Here is a 27,986-nt window from a genome sequence, read left to right as displayed (position 1 = left end):
CTAAGCTCTGTGAATCGTCAGAAAATCAGCAAACGTTCATCCCTTCGGATTTTCTATCCTAGGCTGACAGCGATGGGTTTTGTCACTCTTTTGTAGGACATTGCAAGTAGATGTTTTGCAGAAAAGCACCACAATGCCATCTGATTAATCAGGACCTGGATGTTTTCGGTCTTTGAATGTCAGTGTTGTGCTGCAGAACTTTGTTGTTGCCAGTTTCTAATACTTATCTTCCCAGTTCCCTGTATCACTTGTCGAAAATGTTTAATTTGTGTCTTGTAATCCTTTCACTGTCTGCTAATGAGGATAGTGTTTCCATGTTTTACCTAAATTATCTTGACCTTGCATACCTCAAGCCTCAAGCTAATTTCACGAGAAACCCTCTCCAGTTCAAAAGCCAACTGTTAATGATGGCTCTGTTCCTTGTCACGTGTCCAATTTCAGATCGATGTTGTTAATGTCCCTTATACTCCTTCAGATCCAGGTGTCGCTCACAGGGCTAGAACAGAACTGTCACCAAATACATTTACCAATCTACGTTCATCCTATCGATTGTATTAGCATCATCAACACTTCTCATCAAAATAACTCGAGAGACTTTCATCATAATTTTCTGTGAACAGTTCTACATTAGCTTTGCTGAATGAACCCCAAATTTCTTGAAGTGGCTCCTTATTTTCGGTCCTGATTATTAATCTCTCTACGCATGGGAATGGATCCTTCCCAGCCGCTCTATCTCTCATCAATGTGTGTAGTTCAATTCGATCTCCCATCAGCCTCCTCTGTCCTGATCAAATCCAGGGGAACAGGAAACGTTGGGGCTATGGCGCGGACAGGACAAGCCCAATACTCACCTTTCCTGTTAGAACTATTCCATGAGAAAGTTTAGACCTCTACTTTGGGCGTGTAGTTGTGGCCGAACACTTAAGGTGTTGGCGTAGAGATCATTTGGGGCTCCCCGCCCAGGGTGGTAACCTGCTGGCTACGCTTTCTTCGCTGGCGATTTTAAATAACTTCCTGTTGGTTGCATTATCGCTCAAACTTCACAAAACCCGTCTCAATAAAGACCCGTTTTCTCATGTCTGGGAATTGATTGTCATGCAGGAAACTCGGGTTCTGAACAAACAACGTATCAGACTCACAACGTCAGCTCTGTTTACCTTTCCACAGATGCTGCTCGACCTGTTGGCTTTCTGCAGTATTCTCTGTGTTTATTAGGCACAAGTGCTGCTTTTCATTCAAGAACTTCAATCCCTGTCCTCTGGTAACTGACTCTGGTCAGTGGCAATTGGTTCTTCTGATCATTAATCTGCCCATTCCCACCGCTTCTTCTCCCATCATTACCAACAGCCCCAGGAAATCTCCAGTTATCCTTGTTTGCTCCAAAGCGAACATTCTCAACCTTGGGAATGTCTCCCCAAAATGGAAATTCCTCATCCCTGGACATGAGACAAGGCGTACAATTGGGAAGAGATTTTGGCAAAATATTGTCAGTTAGGAAATGGAAAAATGTTCAAATGTTCATGAAGCAAAACAGAAATCCCAGTCTCCAGCTTTGTGAACCTTTAGAAACACTTTGGGAAGCGGATTTGGAGGAGAATGAAAGATGACCTGTCCGACAGTCCAGACACCGTCCCCTTGTTGAAGAGGCCGGGAGGTTGATTCTGATGTTCTCGGCACACGAACTGATCTGAGACATTGAAAGAATTGTCGTTCGTGCACATCAGGAATTCAAACCCCTTCTCGCCTCCGAGCCAATGAGAGAACTCGGGAACAGGCAAAACACTGAAAGGCTCGAAGGGCGACGGCCCCGGAGTAAGAAAGCTAGTTCCTCGTGACATGGATGTGTCTGCAGACAGCCCCCGGTATCTCCAGAATGCATCTCCCAGGCTTGATTATGGAAAAGTTAAACTGATAGACGACAATTGTAATTCTTGGCGGGGAGGCTGAATTATAAAATCACTAAGCGATGGTGCCGCCCACATCTGCGCCTGTCTCTGTGGCGCAATTGGTCAGCACGTTCGGCTGTTAACCGAAAGGTTGGTGGTTCGAGCCCACCCAGGGGCGGTGTGTTCGCTGCTCTCCTTTGGCTTCGAAGCTGTGCGCTTTTAATGGGGTCAGGAGAATGTTCCCCAAACAGAAATCTTCTCCACACAGGGGGGTTGCGAGTTGACTTCATGTCTTACCTAAGGGACTGCGTATGCTGAGAAGACGAGACCCAAACAGAAAATCAACAGGTTTGACAGTACCTGTCGGAGCAAACAAAATTCTGAAATGTTGCCTCTGATTCTCTTTCCACAGATGTTGCCTGCCCTGCTGAGTTCCTCCTGCAATTTCTCACTGAAAGTTCATTTCATCTTTTCGGGAGAAACACCGAAATATCTGCAAAACCATGTGCAGATATTTAACCCTTTCGAATCACTGCGAAGTGATTGGAGTCAAACAAACTCTGCGATGATTCACTCTTTCTCAGCTCCACAGGCAGACAGACCTGGGAAGTCAAACTGTCAGTGTGGTACTGAATCGTGGGCCGAGTGGTTGATGCAATGGACTTGAAATCCATTGCGGCTTCCCCACGCAGGTGTGAACCCTGCCGAGTACAAAATGAGAAGTGTCGTCGAAAAGAAAGGGAGTTTGCTCCCCCGCTTCTTCTTTAAGATTCAAATCAGTGGAGGGGGAAAAACATTTCACTCAAATTGGGACTGGTGGGAATCTGCAACCCACTGCCTGTTCGGGTGGAACAAGCAGATACCCTCAGAGCTTCTTTGGAGGCTATGAGCAAAGTGTTTGGAAATGAGACAAGAAGAGTGAGGGGCTTGAAATCGTGATCGAAATGAAGCAGGTACCTGTGGACAAAGGCGTTTCCTTTGCCAGTGAAAGATACTGCTTCACAAAGTTGGGCCTGTGGAAGGGAATCAGTGACGGTGATTATCTTTGGTTGTTCACCTTGTGAATGTTCCCATTGCTGCGCATGTCCGTGTTGGCGTCAGAACTCTGCAGCATGGTGGCGTTCGATGCGCACAGGGACTGGCGCACCAAACTCCACCTACCTGTTTGAAATGCAGCTCACAGCTTGTTCACACACCCCAATTAATCTTTCTCATTGTCCTGAAGCCGGCATACGGTTTGAATTCCCGATCTGCGGGAATGAGAATCCTTACACTGTCTCGCGTCAGTAAATGTCCCTGAGAACATCTGAGTCAACTCACAGCGCAGTCAGATGAGGGGAAGCTGAAATAGTCCCACACGCTGTTCACGGGCACATTTTATTCTCCCCAACTCAACGCCTCAACCACTGCGGCTCCTGGGAGTGGAAAAGAAACAATCACCAAAACCCAGTCTAAGCTCTGTGAATCGTCAGAAAATCAGCAAACGTTCATCCCTTCGGATTTTCTATCCTAGGCTGACAGCGATGGGTTTTGTCACTCTTTTGTAGGACATTGCAAGTAGATGTTTTGCAGAAAAGCACCACAATGCCATCTGATTAATCAGGACCTGGATGTTTTCGGTCTTTGAATGTCAGTGTTGTGCTGCAGAACTTTGTTGTTGCCAGTTTCTAATACTTATCTTCCCAGTTCCCTGTATCACTTGTCGAAAATGTTTAATTTGTGTCTTGTAATCCTTTCACTGTCTGCTAATGAGGATAGTGTTTCCATGTTTTACCTAAATTATCTTGACCTTGCATACCTCAAGCCTCAAGCTAATTTCACGAGAAACCCTCTCCAGTTCAAAAGCCAACTGTTAATGATGGCTCTGTTCCTTGTCACGTGTCCAATTTCAGATCGATGTTGTTAATGTCCCTTATACTCCTTCAGATCCAGGTGTCGCTCACAGGGCTAGAACAGAACTGTCACCAAATACATTTACCAATCTACGTTCATCCTATCGATTGTATTAGCATCATCAACACTTCTCATCAAAATAACTCGAGAGACTTTCATCACAATTTTCTGTGAACAGTTCTACATTAGCTTTACTGAATGAACCCCAAATTTCTTGAAGTGGCTCCTTATTTTCGGTCCTGATTATTAATCTCTCTCCGCATGGGAATGGATCCTTCCCAGCCGCTCTATCTCTCATCAATGTGTGTAGTTCAATTCGATCTCCCATCAGCCTCCTCTGTCCTGATCAAATCCAGGGGAACAGGAAACGTTGGGGCTATGGCGCGGACAGGACAAGCCCAATACTCACCTTTCCTGTTAGAACTATTCCATGAGAAAGTTTAGACCTCGACTTTGGGCGTGTAGTTGTGGCCGAACACTTAAGGTGTTGGCGTAGAGATCATTTGGGGCTCCCCGCCCAGGGTGGTAACCTGCTGGCTACGCTTTCTTCGCTGGCGATTTTAAATAACTTCCTGTTGGATGCATTATCGCTCAAACTTCACAAAACCCGTCTCAATAAAGACCCGTTTTCTCATGTCTGGGAATTGATTGTCATGCAGGAAACTCGGGTTCTGAACAAACAACGTATCAGACTCACAACGTCAGCTCTGTTTACCTTTCCACAGATGCTGCTCGACCTGTTGGCTTTCTGCAGTATTCTCTGTGTTTATTAGGCACAAGTGCTGCTTTTCATTCAAGAACTTCAATCCCTGTCCTCTGGTAACTGACTCTGGTCAGTGGCAATTGGTTCTTCTGATCATTAATCTGCCCATTCCCACCGCTTCTTCTCCCATCATGACCAACAGCCCCAGGAAATCTCCAGTTATCCTTGTTTGCTCCAAAGCGAACATTCTCAACCTTGGGAATGTCTCCCCAAAATGGAAATTCCTCATCCCTGGACATGAGACAAGGCGTACAATTGGGAAGAGATTTTGGCAAAATATTGTCAGTTAGGAAATGGAAAAATGTTCAAATGTTCATGAAGCAAAACAGAAATCCCAGTCTCCAGCTTTGTGAACCTTTAGAAACACTTTGGGAAGCGGATTTGGAGGAGAATGAAAGATGACCTGTCCGACAGTCCAGACACCGTCCCCTTGTTGAAGAGGCCGGGAGGTTGATTCTGATGTTCTCGGCACACGAACTGATCTGAGACATTGAAAGAATTGTCGTTCGTGCACATCAGGAATTCAAACCCCTTCTCGCCTCCGAGCCAATGAGAGAACTCGGGAACAGGCAAAACACTGAAAGGCTCGAAGGGCGACGGCCCCGGAGTAAGAAAGCTAGTTCCTCGTGACATGGATGTGTCTGCAGACAGCCCCCGGTATCTCCAGAATGCATCTCCCAGGCTTGATTATGGAAAAGTTAAACTGATAGACGACAATTGTCATTCTTGGCGGGGAGGCTGAATTATAAAATCACTAAGCGATGGTGCCGCCCACACCTGCGCCTGTCTCTGTGGCGCAATTGGTCAGCACGTTCGGCTGTTAACCGAAAGGTTGGTGGTTCGAGCCCACCCAGGGGCGGTGTGTTCGCTGCTCTCCTTTGGCTTCGAAGCTGTGCGCTTTTAATGGGGTCAGGAGAATGTTCCCCAAACAGAAATCTTCTCCACACAGGGGGGTTGCGAGTTGACTTCATGTCTTACCTAAGGGACTGCGTATGCTGAGAAGACGAGACCCAAACAGAAAATTGACAGTATCTGTCGGAGCAAACAAAATTCTGAAATGTTGCCTCTGATTCTCTTTCCACAGATGTTGCCTGCCCTGCTGAGTTCCTCCTGCAATTTCTCACTGAAAGTTCATTTCATCTTTTCGGGAGAAACACCGAAATATCTGCAAACACCATGTGCAGATATTTAACCCTTTCGAATCACTGCGAAGTGATTGGAGTCAAACAAACTCTGCGATGATTCACTCTTTCTCAGCTCCACAGGCAGACAGACCTGGGAAGTCAAACTGTCAGTGTGGTACTGAATCGTGGGCCGAGTGGTTGATGCAATGGACTTGAAATCCATTGCGGCTTCCCCACGCAGGTGTGAACCCTGCCGAGTACAAAATGAGAAGTGTCGTCGAAAAGAAAGGGAGTTTGCTCCCCCGCTTCTTCTTTAAGATTCAAATCAGTGGAGGGGGAAAAACATTTCACTCAAATTGGGACTGGTGGGAAACTGCAACCCACTGCCTGTTCGGGTGGAACAAGCAGATACCCTCAGAGCTTCTTTGGAGGCTATGAGCAAAGTGTTTGGAAATGAGACAAGAAGAGTGAGGGGCTTGAAATCGTGATCGAAATGAAGCAGGTACCTGTGGACAAAGGCGTTTCCTTTGCCAGTGAAAGATACTGCTTCACAAAGTTGGGCCTGTGGAAGGGAATCAGTGACGGTGATTATCTTTGGTTGTTCACCTTGTGAATGTTCCCATTGCTGCGCATGTCCGTGTTGGCGTCAGAACTCTGCAGCATGGTGGCGTTCGATGCGCACAGGGACTGGCGCACCAAACTCCACCTACCTGTTTGAAATGCAGCTCACAGCTTGTTCACACACCCCAATTAATCTTTCTCATTGTCCTGAAGCCGGCATACGGTTTGAATTCCCGATCTGCGGGAATGAGAATCCTTACACTGTCTCGCGTCAGTAAATGTCCCTGAGAACATCTGAGTCAACTCACAGCGCAGTCAGATGAGGGGAAGCTGAAATAGTCCCACACGCTGTTCACGGGCACATTTTATTCTCCCCAACTCAACGCCTCAACCACTGCGGCTCCTGGGAGTGGAAAAGAAACAATCACCAAAACCCAGTCTAAGCTCTGTGAATCGTCAGAAAATCAGCAAACGTTCATCCCTTCGGATTTTCTATCCTAGGCTGACAGCGATGGGTTTTGTCACTCTTTTGTAGGACATTGCAAGTAGATGTTTTGCAGAAAAGCACCACAATGCCATCTGATTAATCAGGACCTGGATGTTTTCGGTCTTTGAATGTCAGTGTTGTGCTGCAGAACTTTGTTGTTGCCAGTTTCTAATACTTATCTTCCCAGTTCCCTGTATCACTTGTCGAAAATGTTTAATTTGTGTCTTGTAATCCTTTCACTGTCTGCTAATGAGGATAGTGTTTCCATGTTTTACCTAAATTATCTTGACCTTGCATACCTCAAGCCTCAAGCTAATTTCACGAGAAACCCTCTCCAGTTCAAAAGCCAACTGTTAATGATGGCTCTGTTCCTTGTCACGTGTCCAATTTCAGATCGATGTTGTTAATGTCCCTTATACTCCTTCAGATCCAGGTGTCGCTCACAGGGCTAGAACAGAACTGTCACCAAATACATTTACCAATCTACGTTCATCCTATCGATTGTATTAGCATCATCAACACTTCTCATCAAAATAACTCGAGAGACTTTCATCATAATTTTCTGTGAACAGTTCTACATTAGCTTTGCTGAATGAACCCCAAATTTCTTGAAGTGGCTCCTTATTTTCGGCCCTGATTATTAATCTCTCTACGCATGGGAATGGATCCTTCCCACCCGCTCTATCTCTCATCAATGTGTGTAGTTCAATTCGATCTCCCATCAGCCTCCTCTGTCCTGATCAAATCCAGGGGAACAGGAAACGTTGGGGCTATGGCGCGGACAGGACAAGCCCAATACTCACCTTTCCTGTTAGAACTATTCCATGAGAAAGTTTAGACCTCAACTTTGGGCGTGTAGTTGTGGCCGAACACTTAAGGTGTTGGCGTAGAGATCATTTGGGGCTCCCCGCCCAGGGTGGTAACCTGCTGGCTACGCTTTCTTCGCTGGCGATTTTAAATAACTTCCTGTTGGATGCATTATCGCTCAAACTTCACAAAACCCGTCTCAATAAAGACCCGTTTTCTCATGTCTGGGAATTGATTGTCATGCAGGAAACTCGGGTTCTGAACAAACAACGTATCAGACTCACAACGTCAGCTCTGTTTACCTTTCCACAGATGCTGCTCGACCTGTTGGCTTTCTGCAGTATTCTCTGTGTTTATTAGGCACAAGTGCTGCTTTTCATTCAAGAACTTCAATCCCTGTCCTCTGGTAACTGACTCTGGTCAGTGGCAATTGGTTCTTCTGATCATTAATCTGCCCATTCCCACCGCTTCTTCTCCCATCATGACCAACAGCCCCAGGAAATCTCCAGTTATCCTTGTTTGCTCCAAAGCGAACATTCTCAACCTTGGGAATGTCTCCCCAAAATGGAAATTCCTCATCCCTGGACATGAGACAAGGCGTACAATTGGGAAGAGATTTTGGCAAAATATTGTCAGTTAGGAAATGGAAAAATGTTCAAATGTTCATGAAGCAAAACAGAAATCCCAGTCTCCAGCTTTGTGAACCTTTAGAAACACTTTGGGAAGCGGATTTGGAGGAGAATGAAAGATGACCTGTCCGACAGTCCAGACACCGTCCCCTTGTTGAAGAGGCCGGGAGGTTGATTCTGATGTTCTCGGCACACGAACTGATCTGAGACATTGAAAGAATTGTCGTTCGTGCACATCAGGAATTCAAACCCCTTCTCGCCTCCGAGCCAATGAGAGAACTCGGGAACAGGCAAAACACTGAAAGGCTCGAAGGGCGACGGCCCCGGAGTAAGAAAGCTAGTTCCTCGTGACATGGATGTGTCTGCAGACAGCCCCCGGTATCTCCAGAATGCATCTCCCAGGCTTGATTATGGAAAAGTTAAACTGATAGACGACAATTGTCATTCTTGGCGGGGAGGCTGAATTATAAAATCACTAAGCGATGGTGCCGCCCACACCTGCGCCTGTCTCTGTGGCGCAATTGGTCAGCACGTTCGGCTGTTAACCGAAAGGTTGGTGGTTCGAGCCCACCCAGGGGCGGTGTGTTCGCTGCTCTCCTTTGGCTTCGAAGCTGTGCGCTTTTAATGGGGTCAGGAGAATGTTCCCCAAACAGAAATCTTCTCCACACAGGGGGGTTGCGAGTTGACTTCATGTCTTACCTAAGGGACTGCGTATGCTGAGAAGACGAGACCCAAACAGAAAATTGACAGTATCTGTCGGAGCAAACAAAATTCTGAAATGTTGCCTCTGATTCTCTTTCCACAGATGTTGCCTGCCCTGCTGAGTTCCTCCTGCAATTTCTCACTGAAAGTTCATTTCATCTTTTCGGGAGAAACACCGAAATATCTGCAAACACCATGTGCAGATATTTAACCCTTTCGAATCACTGCGAAGTGATTGGAGTCAAACAAACTCTGCGATGATTCACTCTTTCTCAGCTCCACAGGCAGACAGACCTGGGAAGTCAAACTGTCAGTGTGGTACTGAATCGTGGGCCGAGTGGTTGATGCAATGGACTTGAAATCCATTGCGGCTTCCCCACGCAGGTGTGAACCCTGCCGAGTACAAAATGAGAAGTGTCGTCGAAAAGAAAGGGAGTTTGCTCCCCCGCTTCTTCTTTAAGATTCAAATCAGTGGAGGGGGAAAAACATTTCACTCAAATTGGGACTGGTGGGAAACTGCAACCCACTGCCTGTTCGGGTGGAACAAGCAGATACCCTCAGAGCTTCTTTGGAGGCTATGAGCAAAGTGTTTGGAAATGAGACAAGAAGAGTGAGGGGCTTGAAATCGTGATCGAAATGAAGCAGGTACCTGTGGACAAAGGCGTTTCCTTTGCCAGTGAAAGATACTGCTTCACAAAGTTGGGCCTGTGGAAGGGAATCAGTGACGGTGATTATCTTTGGTTGTTCACCTTGTGAATGTTCCCATTGCTGCGCATGTCCGTGTTGGCGTCAGAACTCTGCAGCATGGTGGCGTTCGATGCGCACAGGGACTGGCGCACCAAACTCCACCTACCTGTTTGAAATGCAGCTCACAGCTTGTTCACACACCCCAATTAATCTTTCTCATTGTCCTGAAGCCGGCATACGGTTTGAATTCCCGATCTGCGGGAATGAGAATCCTTACACTGTCTCGCGTCAGTAAATGTCCCTGAGAACATCTGAGTCAACTCACAGCGCAGTCAGATGAGGGGAAGCTGAAATAGTCCCACACGCTGTTCACGGGCACATTTTATTCTCCCCAACTCAACGCCTCAACCACTGCGGCTCCTGGGAGTGGAAAAGAAACAATCACCAAAACCCAGTCTAAGCTCTGTGAATCGTCAGAAAATCAGCAAACGTTCATCCCTTCGGATTTTCTATCCTAGGCTGACAGCGATGGGTTTTGTCACTCTTTTGTAGGACATTGCAAGTAGATGTTTTGCAGAAAAGCACCACAATGCCATCTGATTAATCAGGACCTGGATGTTTTCGGTCTTTGAATGTCAGTGTTGTGCTGCAGAACTTTGTTGTTGCCAGTTTCTAATACTTATCTTCCCAGTTCCCTGTATCACTTGTCGAAAATGTTTAATTTGTGTCTTGTAATCCTTTCACTGTCTGCTAATGAGGATAGTGTTTCCATGTTTTACCTAAATTATCTTGACCTTGCATACCTCAAGCCTCAAGCTAATTTCACGAGAAACCCTCTCCAGTTCAAAAGCCAACTGTTAATGATGGCTCTGTTCCTTGTCACGTGTCCAATTTCAGATCGATGTTGTTAATGTCCCTTATACTCCTTCAGATCCAGGTGTCGCTCACAGGGCTAGAACAGAACTGTCACCAAATACATTTACCAATCTACGTTCATCCTATCGATTGTATTAGCATCATCAACACTTCTCATCAAAATAACTCGAGAGACTTTCATCATAATTTTCTGTGAACAGTTCTACATTAGCTTTGCTGAATGAACCCCAAATTTCTTGAAGTGGCTCCTTATTTTCGGCCCTGATTATTAATCTCTCTACGCATGGGAATGGATCCTTCCCACCCGCTCTATCTCTCATCAATGTGTGTAGTTCAATTCGATCTCCCATCAGCCTCCTCTGTCCTGATCAAATCCAGGGGAACAGGAAACGTTGGGGCTATGGCGCGGACAGGACAAGCCCAATACTCACCTTTCCTGTTAGAACTATTCCATGAGAAAGTTTAGACCTCAACTTTGGGCGTGTAGTTGTGGCCGAACACTTAAGGTGTTGGCGTAGAGATCATTTGGGGCTCCCCGCCCAGGGTGTTAACCTGCTGGCTATGCTTTCTTCGCTGGCGATTTTAAATAACTTCCTGTTGGTTGCATTATCGCTCAATCTTCACAAAACCCGTCTCAATAAAGACCCGTTTTCTCATGTCTGGGAATTGATTGCCATGCAGGAAACTCGGGTTCTGAACAAACAACGTATCAGACTCACAACGTCAGCTCTGTTTACCTTTCCACAGATGCTGCTCGACCTGTTGGCTTTCTGCAGTATTCTCTGTGTTTATTAGGCACAAGTGCTGCTTTTCATTCAAGAACTTCAATCCCTGTCCTCTGGTAACTGACTCTGGTCAGTGGCAATTGGTTCTTCTGATCATTAATCTGCCCATTCCCAACGCTTCTTCTCCCATCATTACCAACAGCCCCAGGAAATCTCCAGTTATCCTTGTTTGCTCCAAAGCGAACATTCTCAACATTGGGAATGTCTCCCCAAAATGGAAATTCCTCATCCCTGGACATGAGACAAGGCGTACAATTGGGAAGAGATTTTGGCAAAATATTGTCAGTTAGGAAATGGAAAAATGTTCAAATGTTCATGAAGCAAAACAGAAATCCCAGTCTCCAGCTTTGTGAACCTTTAGAAACACTTTGGGAAGCGGATTTGGAGGAGAATGAAAGATGACCTGTCCGACAGTCCAGACACCGTCCCCTTGTTGAAGAGGCCGGGAGGTTGATTCTGATGTTCTCGGCACACGAACTGATCTGAGACATTGAAAGAATTGTCGTTCGTGTACATCAGGAATTCAAACCCCTTCTCGCCTCCGAGCCAATGAGAGAACTCGGGAACAGGCAAAACACTGAAAGGCTCGAAGGGCGACGGCCCCGGAGTAAGAAAGCTAGTTCCTCGTGACATGGATGTGTCTGCAGACAGCCCCCGGTATCTCCAGAATGCATCTCCCAGGCTTGATTATGGAAAAGTTAAACTGATAGACGACAATTGTAATTCTTGGCGGGGAGGCTGAATGATAAAATCACTAAGCGATGGTGCTGCCCACGTCTGCACCTGTCTCTGTGGCGCAATTGGTCAGCGCGTTCGGCTGTTAACCGAAAGGTTGGTGGTTCGAGCCCACCCAGGGGCGGTGTGTTCGCTGCTCTCCTTTGGCTTCGAAGCTGTGCGCTTTTAATGGGGTCAGGAGAATGTTCCCCAAACGGAAATCTTCTCCACACAGGGGGGTTGCGAGTTGACTTCATGTCTTACCTAAGGGACTGCATCTGCTGAGAAGACGAGACCCAAACAGAAAATCAACAGGTTTGACAGTACCCGTCGGAGCAAACAAAATTCTGAAATGTTGCCTCTGATTCTCTTTCCACAGATGTTGCCTGCCCTGCTGAGTTCCTCCTGCAATTTCTCACTGAAAGTTCATTTCATCTTTTCGGGAGAAACACCGAAATATCTGCAAACACCATGTGCAGATATTTAACCCTTTCGAATCACTGCGAAGTGATTGGAGTCAAACAAACTCTGCGATGATTCACTCTTTCTCAGCTCCACAGGCAGTCAGACCTGGGAAGTCAAACTGTCAGTGTGGTACTGAATCGTGGGCCGAGTGGTTGATGCAATGGACTTGAAATCCATTGCGGCTTCCCCACGCAGGTGTGAACCCTGCCGAGTACAAAATGAGAAGTGTCGTCGAAAACAAAGGGAGTTTGCTCCCCCGCTTCTTCTTTAAGATTCAAATCAGTGGAGGGGGAAAAACATTTCACTCAAATTGGGACTGGTGGGAATCTGCAACCCACTGCCTGTTCGGGTGGAACAAGCAGATACCCTCAGAGCTTCTTTGGAGGCTATGAGCAAAGTGTTTGGAAATGAGACTAGAAGAGTGAGGGGCTTGAAATCGTGATCGAAATGAAGCAGGTACCTGTGGACAAAGGCGTTTCCTTTGGCAGTGAAAGATACTGCTTCACAAAGTTGGGCCTGTGGAAGGGAATCAGTGACGGTGATTATATTTGGTTGTTCACCTTGTGAATGTTCCCATTGCTGCGCATGTCCGTGTTGGCGTCAGAACTCTGCAGCATGGTGGCGTTGGATGCGCACAGGGACTGGCGCACCAAACTCCACCTACCTGTTTGAAATGCAGCTCACAGCTTCTTCACACACCCCAATTAATCTTTCTCATTGTCCTGAAGCCGGCATACGGTTTGAATTCCCGATCTGCGGGAATGAGAATCCTTACACTGTCTCGCGTCAGTAAATGTCCCTGAGAACATCTGAGTCAACTCACAGCGCAGTCAGATGAGGGGAAGCTGAAATAGCCCCACACGCTGTTTACGGGCACATCTTATTCTCCCCAACTCAACGCCTCAACCACTGCGGCTCCTGGAAGTGGAAAAGAAACAATCACCAAAACCCCTTCTAAGCTCTGTGAATCTTCAGAAAATCAGCAAACGTTCATCCCTTCGGATTTTCTATCCTAGGCTGACAGCGATGGGTTTTGTCACTCTTTTGTAGGACATTGCAAGTAGATGTTTTGCAGAATAGCACCACAATGCCATCTGATTAATCAGGACCTGGATGTTTTCGGTCTTTGAATGTCAGTGTTGTGCTGCAGAACTTTGTTGTTGCCAGTTTCTAATACTTATCTTCCCAGTCCCCTGTATCACTTGTCGAAAATGTTTAATTTGTGTCTTGTAATCCTTTCACTGTCTGCTAATGAGGATAGTGTTTCCATGTTTTACCTAAATTATCTTGACCTTGCATACCTCAAGCCTCAAGCTAATTTCACGAGAAACCCTCTCCAGTTCAAAAGCCAACTGTTAATGATGGCTCTGTTCCTTGTCACGTGTCCAATTTCAGATCGATGTTGTTAATGTCCCTTCTACTCCTTCAGATCCAGGTTTCGCTCACAGGGCTAGAACAGAACTGTCACCAAATACATTGACCAATCTACGTTCATCCTATCGATTGTATTAGCATCATCAACACTTCTCATCAAAATAACTCGAGAGACTTTCATCACAATTTTCTGTGAACAGTTCTACATTAGCTTTGCTGAATGAACCCCAAATTTCTTGAAGTGGCTCCTTATTTTCGGCCCTGATTATTAATCTCTCTACGCATGGGAATGGATCCTTCCCAGCCGCTCTATCTCTCATCAATGTGTGTAGTTCAATTCGATCTCCCATCAGCCTCCTCTGTCCTGATCAAATCCAGGGGAACAGGAAACGTTGGGACTATGGCGCGGACAGGACAAGCCCAATACTCACCTTTCCTGTTAGAACTATTCCATGAGAAAGTTTAGACCTCAACTTTGGGCGTGTAGTTGTGGCCGAACACATAAGGTGTTGGCGTAGAGATCATTTGGGGCTCCCCCGCCCAGGGTGTTAACCTGCTGGTTATGCTTTCTTCGCTGGCGATTTTAAATAACTTCCTGTTGGTTGCATTATCGCTCAATCTTCACAAAACCCGTCTCAATAAAGACCCGTTTTCTCATATCTGGGAATTGATTGCCATGCAGGAAACTCGGGTTCTGAACAAACAACGTATCAGACTCACAACGTCAGCTCTGTTTACCTTTCCACAGATGCTGCTCGACCTGTTGGCTTTCTGCAGTATTCTCTGTGTTTATTAGGCACAAGTGCTGCTTTTCATTCAAGAACTTCAATCCCTGTCCTCTGGTAACTGACTCTGGTCAGTGGCAATTGGTTCTTCTGATCATTAATCTGCCCATTCCCAACGCTTCTTCTCCCATCATTACCAACAGCCCCAGGAAATCTCCAGTTATCCTTGTTTGCTCCAAAGCGAACATTCTCAACATTGGGAATGTCTCCCCAAAATGGAAATTCCTCATCCCTGGACATGAGACAAGGCGTACAATTGGGAAGAGATTTTGGCAAAATATTGTCAGTTAGGAAATGGAAAAATGTTCAAATGTTCATGAAGCAAAACAGAAATCCCAGTCTCCAGCTTTGTGAACCTTTAGAAACACTTTGGGAAGCGGATTTGGAGGAGAATGAAAGATGACCTGTCCGACAGTCCAGACACCGTCCCCTTGTTGAAGAGGCCGGGAGGTTGATTCTGATGTTCTCGGCACACGAACTGATCTGAGACATTGAAAGAATTGTCGTTCGTGTACATCAGGAATTCAAACCCCTTCTCGCCTCCGAGCCAATGAGAGAACTCGGGAACAGGCAAAACACTGAAAGGCTCGAAGGGCGACGGCCCCGGAGTAAGAAAGCTAGTTCCTCGTGACATGGATGTGTCTGCAGACAGCCCCCGGTATCTCCAGAATGCATCTCCCAGGCTTGATTATGGAAAAGTTAAACTGATAGACGACAATTGTAATTCTTGGCGGGGAGGCTGAATGATAAAATCACTAAGCGATGGTGCTGCCCCCATCTGCACCTGTCTCTGTGGCGCAATTGGTCAGCGCGTTCGGCTGTTAACCGAAAGGTTGGTGGTTCGAGCCCACCCAGGGGCGGTGTGTTCGCTGCTCTCCTTTGGCTTCGAAGCTGTGCGCTTTTAATGGGGTCAGGAGAATGTTCCCCAAACGGAAATCTTCTCCACACAGGGGGGTTGCGAGTTGACTTCATGTCTTACCTAAGGGACTGCATCTGCTGAGAAGACGAGACCCAAACAGAAAATCAACAGGTTTGACAGTACCCGTCGGAGCAAACAAAATTCTGAAATGTTGCCTCTGATTCTCTTTCCACAGATGTTGCCTGCCCTGCTGAGTTCCTCCTGCAATTTCTCACTGAAAGTTCATTTCATCTTTTCGGGAGAAACACCGAAATATCTGCAAACACCATGTGCAGATATTTAACCCTTTCGAATCACTGCGAAGTGATTGGAGTCAAACAAACTCTGCGATGATTCACTCTTTCTCAGCTCCACAGGCAGACAGACCTGGGAAGTCAAACTGTCAGTGTGGTACTGAATCGTGGGCCGAGTGGTTGATGCGATGGACTTGAAATCCATTGCGGCTTCCCCACGCAGGTGTGAACCCTGCCGAGTACAAAATGAGAAGTGTCGTCGAAAAGAAAGGGAGTTTGCTCCCCCGCTTCTTCTTTAAGATTCAAATCAGTGGAGGGGGAAAAACATTTCACTCAAATTGGGACTGGTGGAAATCTGCAACCCACTGCCTATTCGGGTGGAACAAGCAGATACAAAATGAGCTTCTTTGGAGGCTATGAGCAAAGTGTTTGGAAATGAGACTAGAAGAGTGAGGGGCTTGAAATCGTGATCGAAATGAAGCAGGTACCTGTGGACAAAGGCGTTTCCTTTGGCAGTGAAAGATACTGCTTCACAAAGTTGGGCCTGTGGAAGGGAATCAGTGACGGTGATTATATTTGGTTGTTCACCTTGTGAATGTTCCCATTGCTGCGCATGTCCGTGTTGGCGTCAGAACTCTGCAGCATGGTGGTGTTGGATGCGCACAGGGACTGGCGCACCAAACTCCACCTACCTGTTTGAAATGCAGCTCACAGCTTCTTCACACACCCCAATTAATCTTTCTCATTGTCCTGAAGCCGGCGTACGGTTTGAATTCCCGATCTGCGGGAATGAGAATCCTTACACTGTCTCGCGTCAGTAAATGTCCCTGAGAACATCTGAGTCAACTCACAGCGCAGTCAAATGAGGGGAAGCTGAAATAGCCCCACACGCTGTTCCCGGGCACATTTTATTCTCCCCAACTCAACGCCTCAACCACTGCGGCTCCTGGGAGTGGAAAAGAAACAATCACCAAAACCCCGTCTAAGCTCTGTGAATCTTCAGAAAATCAGCAAACGTTCATCCCTTCGGATTTTCTATCCTAGGCTGACAGCGATGGGTTTTGTCACTCTTTTGTAGGACATTGCAAGTAGATGTTTTGCAGAAAAGCACCACAATGCCATCTGATTAATCAGGACCTGGATGTTTTCGGTCTTTGAATGTCAGTGTTGTGCTGCAGAACTTTGTTGTTGCCAGTTTCTAATACTTATCTTCCCAGTTCCCTGTATCACTTGTCGAAAATGTTTAATTTGTGTCTTGTAATCCTTTCACTGTCTGCTAATGAGGATAGTGTTTCCATGTTTTACCTAAATTATCTTGACCTTGCATACCTCAAGCCTCAAGCTAATTTCACGAGAAACCCTCTCCAGTTCAAAAGCCAACTGTTAATGATGGCTCTGTTTCTTGTCACGTGTCCAATTTCAGATCGATCTTGTCAATGTCCCTTATACTCCTTCAGATCCACGTTTCGCTCACAGGGCTAGAACAGAACTGTCACCAAATACATTGACCAATCTACGTTCATCCTATCGATTGTATTAGCATCATCAACACTTCTCATCAAAATAACTCGAGAGACTTTCATCACAATTTTCTGTGAACAGTTCTACATTAGCTTTGCTGAATGAACCCCAAATTTCTTGAAGTGGCTCCTTATTTTCGGTCCTGATTATTAATCTCTCTACGCATGGGAATGGATCCTTCCCAGCCGCTCTATCTCTTATCAAGGTGTGTAGTTCAATTCGATCTCCCATCAGCCTCCTCTGTCCTGATCAAATCCAGGGGAACAGGAAACGTTGGGACTATTAAGCGGACAGGACAAGCCCAATACTCACCTTTCCTGTTAGAACTATTCCATGAGAAAGTTTAGACCTCAACTTTGGGCGTGTAGTTGTGGCCGAACACTTAAGGTGTTGGCGTAGAGATCACTTGGGGCTCCCCGCCCAGGGTGTTAACCTGCTGGCTATGCTTTCTTCGCTGGCGATTTTAAATAACTTCCTGTTGGTTGCATTATCGCTCAATCTTCAGAAAACCCGTCTCAATAAAGACCCGTTTTCTCATGTCTGGGAATTGATTGCCATGCAGGAAACTCGGGTTCTGAACAAACAACGTATCAGACTCACAACGTCAGCTCTGTTTACCTTTCCACAGATGCTGCTCGACCTGTTGGCTTTCTGCAGTATTCTCTGTGTTTATTAGGCACAAGTGCTGCTTTTCATTCAAGAACTTCAATCCCTGTCCTCTGGTAACTGACTCTGGTCAGTGGCAATTGGTTCTTCTGATCAATAATCTGCCCATTCCCAACGCTTCTTCTCCCATCATTACCAACAGCCCCAGGAAATCTCCAGTTATCCTTGTTTGCTCCAAAGCGAACATTCTCAACATTGGGAATGTCTCCCCAAAATGGAAATTCCTCATCCCTGGACATGAGACAAGGCGTACAATTGGGAAGAGATTTTGGCAAAATATTGTCAGTTAGGAAATGGAAAAATGTTCAAATGTTCATGAAGCAAAACAGAAATCCCAGTCTCCAGCTTTGTGAACCTTTAGAAACACTTTGGGAAGCGGATTTGGAGGAGAATGAAAGATGACCTGTCCGACAGTCCAGACACCGTCCCCTTGTTGAAGAGGCCGGGAGGTTGATTCTGATGTTCTCGGCACACGAACTGATCTGAGACATTGAAAGAATTGTCGTTCCTGCACATCAGGAATTCAAACCCCACCTCGCCTCCGAGCCAATGAGAGAACTCGGGAACAGGCAAAACACTGAAAGGCTCGAAGGGCGACGGCCCCGGAGTAAGAAAGCTCGTTCCTCGTGACATGGATGTGTCTGCAGACAGCCCCCGGTATCTCCAGAATGCATCTCCCAGGCTTGATTATGGAAAGGTTAAACTGATAGACGACAATTGTAATTCTAGGCGGGGAGGCTGAATTATAAAATCACTAAGCGATGGTGCCGCCCGCATCTGCGCCTGTCTCTGTGGCACAATTGGTCAGCGCGTTCGGCTGTTGACCAAAAGGTTCGTGGTTTGAGCCCAACCAGGGGCGGGGTGTTCTCTGTTTTCCTTTGGCTTCGATGCTGTGCGCTTTTAATGGGGTCAGGAAAATGTTCCCCAAACGGAAATCTTCTCCAAAAGGGGTTTCGAATTGACTTCATGTCTAACCTAAGGGACTGCGTATGCTGAGAAGACGAGACCCAAACAGAAAATCAACAGGTTTGACAGTACCTGTCGGAGAAAACCAAATTTTGAAATGTTGCCTCTGATTCTCTTTCCACAGATGTTGCCTGCCCTGCTGAGTTCCTCCTGCAATTTCTCACTGAAAGTTCATTTCATCTTTTCGGGAGAAACACCTAAATATCTGCAAACACCATGTGCCGATATTTAACCCTTTCGAATCACTGTCAAGTGATTGGAATCAAACAAACTCTGCGATGATTCACTCTTTCTCAGCTCCACAGGCAGACAGACCTGGGAAGTCAAGCTGTCAGTGTGGTTCTGAATCGTGTGCCGAGTGGTAAATGCGATGGACTTGAAATCCATTGCGGTTTCCCCACGCAGGTGTGAACCCTGCCGAGTACAAAATGAGAAATGTCGTCGAAAAGAAAGGGAGTTTGCTCCCCCGCTTCTTCTTTAAGATTCAAATCAGTGGAGGGGCAAAAATATTTCACTCAAATTGGGACTGGTGGGAATCTGCAACCCACTGCCTGTTCGGGTGGAACAAGCAGATACCCTCAGAGCTTCTTTGGAGACTATGAGCAAAGTGTTTGGAAATGAGACTGGAAGAGTGAGGGGCTTGAAATAGAGTTCGAAATAAAGCAGGCACCTGAAGACATGGGTGTTTCCTTTGCCAGTGAAAGGTACTGCTTCACAAAGTTGGGCCTGTGGAAGGGAATCAGTGACGGTGATTATCTTTGGTTGTTCACTTTCTGAATGAACCCATTGCTGCGCATGTCCGTGTTAACGTCAGAGCATGGTGGCGTTAGGTACTCTCAGGACCATGGGGCAATGGATGACGTATCTGACTCCACCTACTTGTTTCAAATGCAGCTCACAGCTTCTTCACACATCCCAATTAATCTTTCTCATTGTCCTGAAACCGGCGTATGGGTACAATTCCTAATCTGCAGGAATGAGAATCTTTTCACTGTCTCGTATCAGTAAATGTCCCTGAGAACATCAGAGTCAAGTCACAGCGCTGTCAGAGGAGGGGAAGCTGAAAGACCCTACACACTGCTCACGGGCACATTTCACTTTCCCAACACAGAGCGTTGATTTTAAATGGCTGTGCAGTCAGTACCGATTCGTTTTGGCTGAAAAAAATCTTCCTTATCTCATCCCAGCATTTCTTTCCACAGAGACCTGTGTGGCAGAGTTCATGTATATATTTCCTTGTAAGGTATTTTATAAATAACAAACTTTTCTGGTTGTTTGTATCGGGTATTTCAGGTTCATTAGCCGCTGTTTAAATGTGTTGGTAAATTTGTGGGCGACCATGCTGCTGAGGGGTTTGAGTTGTCTGGACATCATTTCCCAGATGTCTTTAATGTAAAGTAATGTGGCTCGGGTTTCTGCAGACGTTGTGTCTACTTGTGTCAGTTTGTTGATGTGAAATTGGCACACTGGGCTTATTGGGAGGCAAAAATGAGGACTGCAGATGCTGGAAACCAGAGCTTAGATCAGAGTGGTGCTAGAAAAGCACAGCAGGTCAGACAGCTTCCGAGGAGCAGGAAAATCGACGTTTCGGGCAAAAGCCCTTCATCAGGAATAGAGGCAGGACCCCTCCAGGGTGGAGAGATAAATTGGGGCTGAGGTGTGCTGGGCCGAAGGTAGCAAAAAGTACAATAGGCGAATGGGGGTGGGGATGGAGGTGACAGATCAGAGAGGAGGGTGGAGTGGATAGGTGGGGAGGGAGATTGGCAGGTAGGAGAGATCATGAGGACAGCGCTGAGCTGGAAGGCTAGAATTGAGGTAAGGTGGGGGAGGGGAAATGAGGAAACTGATGAATCCACATTGATGGCCTGGGGTTGAATTTACCCCAAGCGGAAGATGAGACGTTCATCCTCCAGGCATCGGGTGGGGAGGGAGCGGTGATGGAGGAGGCCCAGGACCTGCATGTCCTCGGCAGAGTGGGAGGGGGTTTGAAATGTTGGGCCAGAGGACGATGGGGTTGATTGGTGCGGGTGTCCTGGAGATGTTCCCTAAAGCGCTGTGACTTGACTCTGCGAGGAGTCTCCAGTCTCCCCAATGTAGAGGAGACTGCATCAGGAGCAATGGATACAAGAAATGACATTGTTGGATGCACAGGTGAAAGCCTTCGACCGACCATGGCCCGGATTCGATTTCCGGGCAGGGAAGTAATGTTTGGTAGAGCTAACAGGCTGTGCTTGTATCTCCCTGGTGGTCTAGTGGTTAGGATTCGGCGCTCTCACCGCCGCGGCCCGGGTTCGATTCCCGGTCAGGGGAACTGTTTTCAGGGGGTTTAGGGGCTCCCCGTTCTTCGGAAATGCTCTGTACAGTTATTTATTGATCTTCGTCGTTCCTGGGTGCAGCAGTGTGTCGTGGCTCGCTGAAATAGTGTCCTGATTCAGATGTGTTTGATTGTGTAGGGGTGATTGCTTCTGTAGTTAAGTTCTTGGTTCGCGTGCATTGTTTTCCTGTAGACGCTGTTTTGAATTTACCATTGACTGTTCGCTCCACTGTGACATCAAGAAATGGCACTTTGTTGTTGTTCTCCTCTTTTGTGAATCTTATGCCAGTAAGGAGATTGTTGATGGTGTTGTAGGTTTCCTCTAATTTGTTTCATTTTTTGATGAGAAAAGTGTCATCGCTGTAGCGGACCCAAAGTTTGGGTTGGTTCGTTGGAAGGGCTGTCTGTTCGAGTCTCTGCATTATTGCTTCTGCTAGGAATCCTGATGCTGGAGGTTTCGTGCGTATTTCGTTGATTTGTTTGTAGGGCTTGTTATTGAATATGAAGTGGATGGTAAGGCACAGTTCCACGAGCTTGACAGTGCTATCTTTGCTGATGAAGTTGATGCTGTGTTTGTGTCTTTGGTTCTTCGAGTAGTGTCTTCAGTTTTCTTTGGCCACGTTGATGTTAATGGATGTGAACAGGGCTGTTATGTCAAAGGACAACATTAATCCATCCTCTTCTATCTCAGTGTCTTTGGTGTTCAGGAATTCTTGGATGGAGTAAATGGAGTGGAGTGAATCTTCGACTTGGGGTTTTAGTCCTCGGTGGAGGTGTTTTAGCCTTCAGTGGAGGCCTTTGACTAGTCTGTATATTGGTGTTCCAAGTAGTGAGACTATGGTCTAAGGGGGGCTCCTGGTTTGACGGGGAGGAGAACAACAACAAAGTGCCATTCCTTGATGTCACAGTGGAGCGAACAGTCAATGCGGAACTTCAAACTGGCATCTACAGAAAAACAACAGACGCAAACCAAGTACTTAACTGCAGAAGCAATCATCCCAACACCCACAAACGAAGCTGCATCAGGAGATTATTTCAACGAGCCACTACACACTGCAGCACAGAGAAACTGCGAAGAGCACAAGAGAAATACGTATATAGTGTATTAAAGGAGAACGGGTCCCCAATAAACCCCCTCCGCCGATTTCTCATTGATACTTTCAAGGTGACTCTCAACAATTCGGTTTGACCCTCCATTCTTTCCTGTTTGTTTTTTGTGGGTTTTGAAAGATTTCCCAATCCTCTGACTGAGTATTGGAGTTGGAAGGTTGTGTTGTGGTTGTACAGGACACTTTTTAGGCCACTTTTGGAATATTGTGTACAATTCTAGTCTCCCTCGTATCAGACGGATATTGTGAAATTTGAAAGGGTTCTGAAGCACCAATGGGTCCACAGAGATGAAGAGGCCCTTCTGCTGCCCTGAGTGTGGGAAGGCCTTCAGTGATTCCTCTGCCCTGCTGACGCACCAGTTGGTCCACACCGGGGAAGGCTGTTCTCCAGCCCCAAGTGCGAGATGGCCTTCAGCAGTTCTTCCCACCTGCTGAGACACCAGTGGGTCCACACTGAGGAGAGGTCATTCTTCTGCCCCGATTGCAGGAAGGGCTTTGCACTTTCCTCCGACCTGCTGGCCCATTGGTGGGTCCACATGGGGGAGAGGCCGTTCAGTTGCCTAAGTGAAGGAAAGCCTTCATCAATTCCTCTGTCTTACTGAGGCACCAGTCCGTCCACACCGGGGAGATGCCATTCTCATGCCCGAGTGTGAGAAGGGCTTTACCCGCTCTTCCACACTGCTGAAGCACCAGCTGATCCACACGGGGGGATGGGGGGGTGGAGAGGGGAGGCCTTTTTGCTGCCCTGAGTGCGGGAGGTCCTTCAGCAATTCCTCCACCCTGCTGAAGCACCAGTGTGTCCACACCGGGAGAGGCCCTTCAGCTGGCCCGAGTGTGGGAAGAGGTTCATGTTTTCCTGCAACTTGCGGAAGCACCAGCGGGGGCACCAGTGCTCCCAGCAATCAGATCCCACCGTTAACGCTGCCTTTAGTCACCCCCCAGGACTGAACCTCCTGCCAGTTCTGACAGTGGGTGCAGTGGGAGAGTAGGTGGGCTGTTTTTGTTTTCTGCTGGACTGCAATTGCCTGCCCCACCCCCCACAACTACAACCCCATGGTGGCTCAGGGTTAGCACTGCTGCCTCATGGCACCAGGAACCCAGGAATACTTCCACCCTTGGGGCTCTGTGTGCAATTTATGGAGGGTCGGAAAATGGATCTGAGTGGGTTACTCTTCGGAGAATCTATGCAGATGTGTTGGGCTGAAGGACCTGTTTCCACACTGTAGGAGTTCAACCATCATATGAGCTTTGCTTTCATTGGAAACTGCTGCTCATTGAGCCAGGGACTGCACATTGCCAAATGAAATGATCCAGAGAAACGTAAGACCGCAAGGCCATCGGAGCAGAAGTTAGGCCATTCGGCCCATCGAGTCTACTCAGCAATACGTTAGTGACAAAAGTAGTGCAGATGAGATTAGCTACAGTGTGGAAACAGGCCATTTGTCCCAACAAGTCCACAGCGACCCTCCGAAGAGTAACCCATCCAGACCCATTTCTCTCTAACGAATATACCTAACTCTATGGGCAGTTAAGCATGGCCAATCCACATGACCTGAACATCTTTGGACGATGGAAGAAAACAGGACCACCCAGAGAAAACCCACGCAGACACCGGGAGAATATGAAAACTCCTCACAGACAGCCACCCAAGGCTGGAATAAAACCTGGGTCCCTAGCACGGTAAGCCTGCAGTGGAAAACACTGAGCCACTACATATTGCAACCCGAAGTAGGCAAGCAGGAGGTTGGGAGAATGCAGCAAGCCAGGCAGCACCAGGACGTGGAGTAGTCAGCGGTTTGGGTATTAACCCTTCTTCATGATTGAAACGTTGACTTCTCTGTGAGAAATGATTTACGGGAATGTTGCTGGGGGTTGGAGGACTTGAGCTACAGGGAGAGGCTGAATAGGCTGGGACTGTTTTCACTGGACCATCAGAGGCAGAGGAGTGACCTAATAGAGGTTACAAAATCATGAGTGGCATGGACAGGTTAATAGACAAGGTATTTTCCCTGGGATGGGGGAGTCCAGAACTAGAGGGCATAGGTTTAGGGTGAGAGGCGAAATATATTAAAGGGACAACTTCTTCATGCAGAGGGTGGTACTTATATGAAATGAGCTGCCACAGGATTTGGGTCAGGTGCTGTCAAATGGGACTAGATTAGTTTAGGATATCAGGTCAGCATGGACAAGTTGGACGAAAGGGTCTGTTTCCATGTTGTATGTGTCTCTGACTACTGGTCCTGATGTAAGTTTAAAATCGAGTCCAAGTCACTTTGAATTGTTCAATCTTGTTGAGCTCACCTCCTGAAAAGTTTCAAATGAATCCCTCTGAGCGATACTGTTTAAACATGCTGACTTGGACAAAGTATCTCATCAAGTTCGACACAAACCCAGAGTTGAAGAAGTCAGAAGTCAGAACACCAAGGGGACCAAAACTGATCATAATATTCCAGGTGCAGCCTAATCAACGTCCTGTATAACGACAACATAACTATATCTAAACTCAATTCCCGAACTGATGAAGGTTAGTGTGCCTAAACCTTTCTTCACTGCCTTGTGTATCGATGTAATCAGAGATATAGGACCTACTTTAAACTGATCCACAATCCTGCTTCTGGGAGCACAGTGACTAATAGGGAAGGCAAAAGGGAGATTGACCTTTAAATGGAGTATAAAAGTAGGGAAGTTATAGTGGAGGTTTTGATTGAAAGGGCAGTGAAGATTCAACCAGCTGACAGTGGATCTCAATCACATGTAGATCAGACCAGGTTCGGACAGCAGGAAACCAGATAGGTTTTTACAACAAACCACAACGAGGTCATCATTAGACTCTTAATTCCGGATTTATATTGAATTCAGATTCCACCATCTGCCGTGGCAGGTTTTGAACACAAGTCCCTAGAACATTACCTGGGTGAATAGTCTGGTGACAATAAAGTCGGCCATCGCCTCCCCTGAACACATTGGCTGATTGTGTTCAGAGGTAACAAAGGAGCAAGAGGTTTTAGCAGCTGCTAAGTTGTTGATATTACACAAGGGAACATCAGCACTCTCAGTAATGGCACATACTGAAGTCAGTGTCCTGTATCAGAGGGAAGGGCTCGGGAACCATAAGAAATAGGAACAGGAATATGCCATTCAGCCCCTTGAGCCTGCTTCTCCATTCAGTAGGATTCTGGGTGATCTGGCGTTCTCCACATTCACTATCCTGCCCTTTTCCTGTAACTGTTCATCCCCCGACTCTTCACGAATCTATCGATCCTAGTTTTAAAGTGACATGAAGGCTGTCAACAGAGTTACTTGCGTGGTGGTGGGGGGTGGGGACTAAAACAATGGCTTCACACTTCACAATATTTAACTAAGGGAATGTTTATGGTTATCCAATGCTGGAAATTGGGCAGGCATTCAGATAAAATTATTGGTAAATTATGAATGATAGAGGAGTCGGGAGAGAAGTGGTGTTCAGGCACAGTTGGATATCATCAGTATAGATGCTAACACCAGCAGCTACGGTAAACCAAATAAGAACGGAAGACGCGAAAAGCAGACCCTCCCAGAGGATAGAGTGATGCTGGAGAGGGTCAGTTCTGTCATTAACCCTGATCAAGGCTGTCTGCAGGTCGACGAAGGAATGTTCATCCCTGTCACCGTTACAAAGGATGTCAAATATGACCTTGATAAGAACTGTTTCAGGGGTAGAAACCAGACTTGAAGGCTTTTAACACAGAATTCTGGAAAAGATGGGAATGGCTAATTCAACAATGTTACATCCAAACATACACTTCCATTCGTGCGATAATAATAGAAGTGTTTTAGATTTTATTTCGAAGATTCTCAGCAACACTGAGTAAGAAGCAACAAAATTAACACAAGAAGTACTGCAATTGCTACATTGTACCTGCTCCCAATAGGGGGCCATCGGTGTGAAATTAACTGTCTACAAGGGGCAATATTGGAAAGGAATTACCCAGTTCATAGCTATAAAAGGGGAGACACATACTGATTGATACAAACATATAATGTGCGGGAGTAGGCCACTGGGCACTTCGAGCCTGCTGCAACATTCAATAAGATCATGGCTGAACTGAATTCAACCTCAACTCTACATTCCAACACATCCCCGACAATCTTTCATCCACTTGGTTATCAAGAACCTATCTACCTCTGCCTTTAAGATTTTGAATCCACTGCCTTTTGAAGAAGACACACAACCCTCAGAAAGAAAAGAAATCATCCTCAGTTTTGTCTTCTACATTTAAAATATGACCCTGTACTTTCAGATATTAAGATAGGGACACATGCTGCATTCAAATAATACCTGTGGTACAGTTAACTATCTCAAAGTGCTTCACATGAACATTGTGAGAATTCCTTTAAAAATCACAAGACCGGAGCAGAGATGAGACAGGTGACCAAATTCTTGGTCAAAGGGACGAGTCTAGGGCAATCTTTTGAACAGGTTCAATTTCCCAAACATCAGAGGACAAAGACTTGCACAGCAAACACAAAATAGCAAAGAATGGGGAACAACAGTGTCGTCATAACGTCACAGGATGAGTAATCCAGGGAACATGAGTTCAAATCCCACCACAGCAAGAGGTAAGATGTGAATAATTCAAATCATAAATGGGGAACACAAAGTAAGTCTCAGTATGGTATCGATGGCACTGACGTCAATTGTCCTAAAAACCCATGTTCACCAATGTCCTTTCATGAGGGAAACTGCCATCCTTGCATGGTCTGACTTACATGTGACTCCAGACCCACAGCAATGTGGTTGACTCTTAAACTGCCCTCTGAATTAGCACAAGCAAGACACCTTGCACTTAGGGATGGATAACAAACATCAACCTTGTGAAAGTGTCATAACAGAAATTGCTGGAGAAACTCAGCCAGTCTGGCAACACTGGTGGAGAGAGAGAGAAAGAAACAAAGACAATATCCTGGCTTGAGTCCAGAACAGTTGTGAAGAAGGGTCACAGCACTTGAAATGCTAACTCTGCTTCTCTCTCCACATGTGCTGCCAGTCCTATTGAGTTTCTCCAGTATTTGACGCATTTTTGTGTTTCAGATCTCCATCATCTGCAGTTCTTCATTACACTGACTTAGGGAAGCTCATATCCCATAAAAGGGTAGAGCAGAAGCGCTGGAATTACTCAGCAAGTCTGGCACCAGTTATGGAGATTAAAAACAGTTCGTACTTCGGGTCATTGAATGATCTTACATCAGGGACAAACTTTTGGGGAAGCTGCAAGAGTAAAAGGCACTGGTGTAACTTCAACATCTGGGAGAACTCTCTCAGCCATGGGGGTCAGGCTGACTCAGCATTCTGGTCCTGCTCATTACCTGTTAAATTCTCCATTTGTTGTTCTTGTTATATTTCTACATGGTTGACACATTCCTATGTTTTAAAATGAAATTCCAGCAGACAGGAATTTTCCATGTAAGTAATCATACATTAGAGGGTTTGGAACGTGAATGTAACTTTTAAACAGAAAGTATTTATTCATGCATGGGGCGTGGGCATCGCTGGCAATGCCAGCATTTATACCCATCCTTAACCACCCTGTGGTTGGTTGGAAAAGTGCATGAAGGTGTCTGAGATTGTCTTGATCAGCACAGCAATCTCAAAGATGGGAGTCCTCAGGTAGAAGTACTGTCCACTCCCACTGCCAAGTCTGCATTCACTTCAATTATAGATGCCATCTAAACCTCCCAGG

At 46.4% G+C, this 27,986-nt stretch overlaps 6 non-coding genes across 6 annotated transcripts; all 6 read left to right on the top strand.

Annotated features, from left to right (window-relative positions):
* The first annotated feature begins 1,990 nt into the window (after positions 1 to 1,990).
* On the top strand, positions 1,991 to 2,064 carry trnan-guu (transfer RNA asparagine (anticodon GUU)). The gene has a single exon. It is a non-coding gene; the product is annotated as a tRNA-Asn (tRNA).
* A 3,263-nt stretch (positions 2,065 to 5,327) lies between these two features.
* On the top strand, positions 5,328 to 5,401 carry trnan-guu (transfer RNA asparagine (anticodon GUU)). Its single transcript has one exon. It is a non-coding gene; the product is annotated as a tRNA-Asn (tRNA).
* Positions 5,402 to 8,656: 3,255 nt separating this feature from the next.
* trnan-guu (transfer RNA asparagine (anticodon GUU)) lies at positions 8,657 to 8,730 on the top strand. The gene has a single exon. It is a non-coding gene; the product is annotated as a tRNA-Asn (tRNA).
* A 3,255-nt stretch (positions 8,731 to 11,985) lies between these two features.
* On the top strand, positions 11,986 to 12,059 carry trnan-guu (transfer RNA asparagine (anticodon GUU)). Its single transcript has one exon. It is a non-coding gene; the product is annotated as a tRNA-Asn (tRNA).
* A 3,265-nt stretch (positions 12,060 to 15,324) lies between these two features.
* On the top strand, positions 15,325 to 15,398 carry trnan-guu (transfer RNA asparagine (anticodon GUU)). The gene has a single exon. It is a non-coding gene; the product is annotated as a tRNA-Asn (tRNA).
* A 5,683-nt stretch (positions 15,399 to 21,081) lies between these two features.
* trnae-cuc (transfer RNA glutamic acid (anticodon CUC)) lies at positions 21,082 to 21,154 on the top strand. The gene has a single exon. It is a non-coding gene; the product is annotated as a tRNA-Glu (tRNA).
* The last annotated feature ends 6,832 nt before the right edge of the window (positions 21,155 to 27,986 follow it).

This window comes from Chiloscyllium punctatum, chromosome 36 (genome assembly GCF_047496795.1).
Source record: "Chiloscyllium punctatum isolate Juve2018m chromosome 36, sChiPun1.3, whole genome shotgun sequence".
In the NCBI taxonomy this organism is placed as follows: domain Eukaryota; kingdom Metazoa; phylum Chordata; class Chondrichthyes; order Orectolobiformes; family Hemiscylliidae; genus Chiloscyllium; species Chiloscyllium punctatum.
Note: the sequence above shows the minus strand (reverse complement) of the source record. Positions and strands in the feature narration are given on the sequence as shown.